Raw genomic sequence first — 6,876 nt, 5'->3', positions numbered from 1 at the left:
ACCAGTTACAGACCGGTGTGGACCAAGATTTTTCAGCCCGCGGACCAGCCCGCCCAGCCCATGAATTTCACGGTCCGGTCCTGGGCCGTAAAATCTCAGCCCAACCTACTACGACCCATGGTCCGGCCCGTCCAGCCCGCACCAGTGGCCATCACTACTTAAATATTAAAGCCTCCTAGTATAGTACTACTATACTAATTGCTAACAACTCTGAAAATCCATGTTTTAAAATCATAAATCTCCATTAACAACACTCTTTTCAAATTTCCAGCAATATATAATATATTAAAACTCTTTTTAAACATGCTTAAACATATTTAAAATCATAAGAATAATCAATTTCATAAACTATAATATACTACTATCATTTTTAACCTTTAAAACCCTTAAAAACTCATGCTTAGATAATTAAAAATCCAATTCAAACCTAACATGCAAATATAAATTTTTGTTTCTTCAATACATAAATTATATAAACTTAGATTCATAAATAAATCATTAAACTAAAATTTTTAAACATAATCAAACTAAAAATAAATCTTGAAAGCATAAAATTTTAAATAAAAACTTGAGGAGGAAGAAAAGTAATCAAACCAAAGCAAAAGAGGAAAGGGAGACACGCGACACTATGGGAGGACCGACGTAGCACAACAGCGGCGAGGTCGGTGGTCGGTCGGCGAAGAGGAGAGAAAAGAAAACAGAGGAGGAAAGAATGAGCGTCGAAAATATGGGAGGAAGGAGGAGAGAGAAAATAATTGTGTAGGGAAAAATTGGGTTTATGGGGGTTTATATAGGTTTCCCTTGTGGGGTTAGGTTAAGGCGATTGGACTCAAATTGTAACACCCCCTTGCCGACCCGAACCCCTCTTCATTCGATAAGACACAGGTTTTGGGGAAAAATAAATCCACGAGGGTTTGACTCGACAGGTGGCGCTACCGTCGCACTTATCTCCTTGGAAATAAATGCAAGGCTAAATTAAAACAAACTAAACTCACATTCATTAAATTTTACAACTAAGTAAATTGTTCATCAAACACTACTAATTAATTAAGTGTTCAGAGTTTCAGCGGAAGCTAATCATATGCTAAGTGGATGATAACTCTAAATGATCTCCCTTTTTGTTCCCCCGCTCGATCACCCACCTGCACAAATACATTGAAAAGAGACAAGAGAGACGAACTCCCAAAAATAAGAAAAACTGGGTAATTCCAACTCCATCCCGTAAAATACTTAAGTTGAAAATACTTTATAAAATAGTAGATTATTAGTTTTGGAAGTCATAGCACATATACACACATATATATACACATCATTAGTTCAATTAATCCAGTTATTCAAGGAGAGGAAAGAGAACGCCAGTAAGCCAGGGACAATCCCATGTAACCACTTACTTTAACATAGTAGGCCGGGGAAACCCCCTGTAACCACCTACGAAAAATCATAATGGCCATAACAGAGTCCCTAGTGTGCACACTCTTCTACTTGGATCCCAACAAGATAGAAGGAAGACAGTAACAGAATAATCAGCATAGTAACTAGAGAACCTGTAGGGGCCGCTGAACCACTCATACAGGGCAACTTGTTCATCATTTCCCTCCGATATTTCAATTTACGTGATTTACATCTTTTAATTAAGTCATCACATAGATCGTAGTAGTAGTAGTAGTAGTAGTAGTAGTAGTAGTAGTAGTAGTAGTAGTATAGTAGTAGTAGTAGTAGTAGTAGTAGTAGTAGTAGTAGTAGTAGTAGTAGTAGTAGTAGTAGTAGTAGTAGTAGTAGTAGTAGTAGTAGTAGTAGTAGTAGTAGTAGTAGTAGTAGTAGTAGTAGTAGTAGTAGTAGTAGTAGTATAGTAGAGTAGTAGTAGTAGTAGTAGTAGTAGTAGTAGTGGAGTAGTAGTAGTAGTAGTAGTAGTAGTAGTAGTAGTAGTAGTAGTAGTAGTAGTAGTAGTAGTAGTAGTAGTAGTAGTAGTAGTAGTAGTAGTAGTAGTAGTAGTAGTAGTAGTAGTAGTAGTAGTAGTAGTAGTAGTTAGTAGTAGTAGTATAGTAGTAGTAGTAGTAGTAGTAGTAGTAGTAGTAGTAGTAGTAGTAGTAGTAGTAGTAGTAGTAGTAGTAGTAGTAGTAGTAGTAGTAGTAGTAGTAGTAGTAGTAGTAGTAGTAGTAGTAGTAGTAGTAGTAGTAGTAGTTAGTAGTAGTATAGTAGTAGTAGTAGTAGTAGTAGTAGTAGTATAGTAGTAGTAGTAGTAGTAGTAGTAGTAGTAGTAGTAGTAGTAGTAGTAGTAGTAGTAGTAGTAGTAGTAGTATAGTAGTAGTAGTAGTAGTATAGTAGTAGTAGTAGTAGTAGTAGTAGTAGTAGTAGTAGTAGTAGTAGTAGTAGTAGTAGTAGTAGTAGTAGTAGTAGTAGTAGTAGTAGTAGTAGTAGTAGTAGTAGTAGTAGTAGTAGTAGTAGAGTAGTAGTAGTAGTAGTAGTAGTAGTAGTAGTAGTATAGTAGTAGTAGTAGTAGTAGTAGTAGTAGTAGTAGTAGTAGTAGTAGTAGTAGTATATAGTAGTAGTATAGTAGTAGTAGTAGTATAGTAGTAGTAGTAGTAGTAGTGTAGTAGTAGTAGTAGTAGTAGTAGTAGTAGTAGTAGTAGTAGTAGTAGTAGTAGTAGTAGTAGTAGTAGTAGTAGTAATCATGATAATAATCATGATAATAATCATAGTAATATAGTAAGAATAATCATATCATTATTAGATGACATTAACCGATTTTAATAATGTTATAGTAAACCTCTTTGTCATATCGTACATCGTCCATAGTCATGATTCATAATCGTAATCCATAATCGTTGTTCATTTTGTCATTCGTATTCATAATCCACATTAAATCGATAACTCATAATTATAGTCCATACTTATAAATTTTATAAACACATAATCACGTAATCAATTCGTTTTACGCTAACGGGATCTATGTTTAGATGGACATCGGAGATTACCTCGTGACGCGTGCCCAAAGTTAACTTCACGAACGTATTAGCGCTCTTGATAGTCCTTGTCTACGAAATCAGAGTCTACAATAAATATTAACGAGATCTAAGTTAGTTCCTAAATAACCCCATTTTATAAAATAAACAATTTAAATAATTCAAGTAACTTTAAAGAAATTTTTAATGAACTTAAGAGAGTTTATAAATTATGGTTTACGGTTTTCAAATTATTTTAGAAACCGTTTTAAGTACTCACAAAAATTACTTAAACAATTATTTTAAATATAAAACTAACTTTATTATACATCTTAATTTTATTTTAGCAGATTAGAAAACATTATCAAGTTTATAAAAGATTAACTTAAACAAAATATACTAACTTAATTAATGTAGCTAGTTTAGGAAGTTTATGGGTTCTAGTTAAAAAGATAAAATAAATAAAAGGAAACCAAATAAAACAAGTAAAACTTAATATAACAAAAGAAAGGAAAAAGGAGTTTTTGAAATTTTCAGTTTCAATTTCTCAAACGTGAGAAACGAAACAGAGGGGAGGCAAGAGGAGGGGCAAAAATAGGGGAGATGAAGAGGGAGTTCGGTGGTGCTGGTTGTGTGGCGATTCGCCGGCGAAACTCAGGCGCCGCGAAAAAGAAGGCTTGGTGGTTCGGTCGCGACAGCAAAGGCGTCGCGCGAGAGAGGAAGGAAGGACGACGGAGGTGCGAAGGGAATGAGAAGCTGGTGGTGGTCGGCGATGGGTTAGGTGGTGGTTCAGGCGGTTTTGTTGTGGTGATGAAAAGGTGGGGGTGGTTCGAAGGAGAAACAGAGAAGCAGGGAGGTTGGAGTTTAAGAAAAAAATTTTTTTTTATCTTTTCAAAACGAAATTCAGAAATTAAAGAGGGAGAGAGATGAATGAAGCAAACCTTTTTTTTTTGAGATTGTTTGCTTAAGGATTTTAGTGAGTGGAGTTCAGTATTTATAGTGGAGGTTGGTCAGAAAATTGGAGCTTTGTTAAGGCCATTAATGGTGGATGTGAGAGATGAGAGGGCTATGGAGTCTAGCCTTTGAAAATTTACCCCTAAATCTGATATTGTGGTTGGGAAAATTGAATTTTCTACTGACAAAAAGTTGAAAATTGATGACCCATTTAACTCATTTACTGCTGAATCAGAAGAAGAGGAATGAGGGAGGAAGGTGGTGAAAACTGTTTTTACTTTTTCTTTTGGTTTTTAATTTACCTTTTCTTTTGGGTTAAAAAAAAGTATATGGATGGACAACTTGAACAAAGATTCCCACAACCCAAGTAAAGAGTTTAATTAATAAATGATGAAACGAATAATAAAACAAGTAAATGATTTAATTGAAACTTGTTAAATAAATCAAAACTAAATGAAATCATTATTTTAATAAACGTAGTTAACAATTAAAATCTCATAATCATAAAATGATTTTTAAGTTGAAATAATATTAAATCTTAATAAGTAATATAATAATCTTTGAAAATTCGGGGTATTACATCTACTCCTCCTTAAAAATAAAGTTCATCCTCGAACTTTAAAGTTAGATGTTTAATATTAACGAAACATTATCTTTGCGCTTTGTTAGTATTACATTCGGTCCCCCTTAAGGAGTTTCGTCCCCGAAACTCAATAATCGTACCTCAGAAAAGAGTTCAGGATAACGCTTTCTCATGTCGTCTTCTGTTTCCCAAGTTGCTTCCTCGGTTTGATGATTAGACCATAAAACTTTGACTAACTTTATTGCCTTATTTCAGGTATTTCTCGTCTTGGAATCAAGGATTCTAACAAGATGTTATTCAATAGTGAGGGTTTCATCTAGTCCAATGGTTTCAGGTTGGATAACATGGGAGGGGTCAGAGATGTATTTACGAAGTTGAGACACATGAAAAACAGTATGAACTTTGGCTAAATTTGTAGGTAAGGCTAACCTATAAGCCACTTGCCCAATTCTCTCCAATACCTCATAAGGTCCAATATGACGAGGACTTAGCTTTCCTTTCCTACCGAACCTCATTACTCCCTTGGTTGGTGAAACTTTTAGCAACACTTTCTCTCCAATTGCAAACTCCAAATCTCATCTCCTTTGATCGACATACGATTTTTGTCGATCTTGAGCTGCTTTCATGCGGTCTTGAATCAACTTCACCTTGTTGATAGTCTCTTCTATCATCTCCGATCCTAAATTCAATGATTCGTTCACATCGCTCCAACATATAGGACTCCTACATTTCCGTCCATACAACGCCTCATAAGGTGCCATTCTTATGCTCGAGTGATAAATATTGTTGTATGAAAACTCAATGTACATCAAGTGATCATCCCAATATCATCCAAAATCCATCACGCATGCTCTCAACATGTCCTCCAAGGTATGTATGGTTCTCTCTGTTTGACCATCTGTTGCTGGGTGAAAAGTTGTGCTGAATTTCAGTAGTGTACCCACGGCGGTTTGAAGCTGTTTCCAGAACTTAGATAAGAATCTCGAGTCCCTATCCGAAATGATGTCCTTCGGAACACCATGTAGCCTAACTACCTCATTAATGTAAACATTAGCTAATTGCTTCAATGACCAAGTATCCTTCATTGCCACGAATCTTGCGGTTTTGGTCAAACGGTCCACTATTAGCCATATTGCATTCTTTCCTGACCTTGTATTCGGTAATCCCATGATGAAATCCATAGAGATAGATTCCCATTTCCATCCTGGCACTTCCAACGGTTGCAATTTTCCTCCAGGCTTCATATGTTGTATTTTCACCTTCTGGCAGGTTAAACATTTTGCCACGAAGTCGGCTACTTCTTGCTTCATCCTAGGCCACCAAAAGTGCTTCTTCAAATCCTTATATAGCTTATCTCTTCCTGGATGTATAGAATACGGCGAACTATGAGCTTCCCTTAGGATTCTCGTCTTGAGTTCCTCGTCTTGTGGTATACACAATCTCTGCTTATACTTTGCAACGCCATTGTCGTCGATCTCGAACTCTGGTGCTTGACCACTTTCTTTCATCTCTTATAACTTGCTTAGCCATTTTCGGCAGCTTGTCTCTCTCGAATCTCCTCTATGTCCGGTCCAACAGTAAGGGCATTCAATTGAGCTTTCACATAACCGGGTTCCACTATTTCCAAATTCAATCTCTTGATCTCCTCACACAGATCATTTACTAGAATCAGCACGTTTAGCGAATGAGCGCTCTTCCTACTCAACGCATCAGCTACTTTGTTCCTTTTCCTTCTTCATACACTATTTCCAAATCATAGTCGTTCATAAGCTCTAGCCAACGTCTTTGCCTCATATTCAACTCCTTTTGCGTATACAGATACTTCAAACTCTTATGATCTGTATAGACTTTACACTGCACTCCATACAAGTAATGTCTCCAAATTTTCAGCGCAAACATGATTCCTAACTCCAAGTCATGAGTAGGGTGATTTTGCTCATGCGGTTTGAGTTGTCTCGACGCATAGGCCACTACTTTGCCATGTTGCATCAAAACACACCCAAATCCTTTCTTCGAGGCATCACTATAAACTTCAAATCCTTCTAGTCCAGAGGGCAATGTAAATACCGGGGCTGTTGTAAGTCTTTTCTTCAACTCTTGAAATGCTTCCTCACACTTATCATCCCAATGAAATTTTGTTGTTTTCTTCATCATTAGTGAGAGGTTGGGCGTTCTTGAAAATCTTTCACAATTTCGGTAATATCACTAAACCCAAGAAACTCCTTATTTCAGTAGTTCTTAGGTTGAGGCCAATCAGTCACTGCTTGAATCTTCGAGGGTCTACTGAAACGCCTTCCTTTGATATCACATGACCCAAAAATGATACTTTTTCCAACCAAAATTCACACTTTGAGAACTTGGCGTACAATTGTTTTCTCGAAGAATCTCCAATACTTT

This window comes from Beta vulgaris, chromosome 8 (genome assembly GCF_026745355.1).
Source record: "Beta vulgaris subsp. vulgaris cultivar EL10 chromosome 8, EL10.2, whole genome shotgun sequence".
Classification (NCBI taxonomy): Eukaryota; Viridiplantae; Streptophyta; class Magnoliopsida; order Caryophyllales; family Amaranthaceae; genus Beta; species Beta vulgaris.
Note: the sequence above shows the minus strand (reverse complement) of the source record.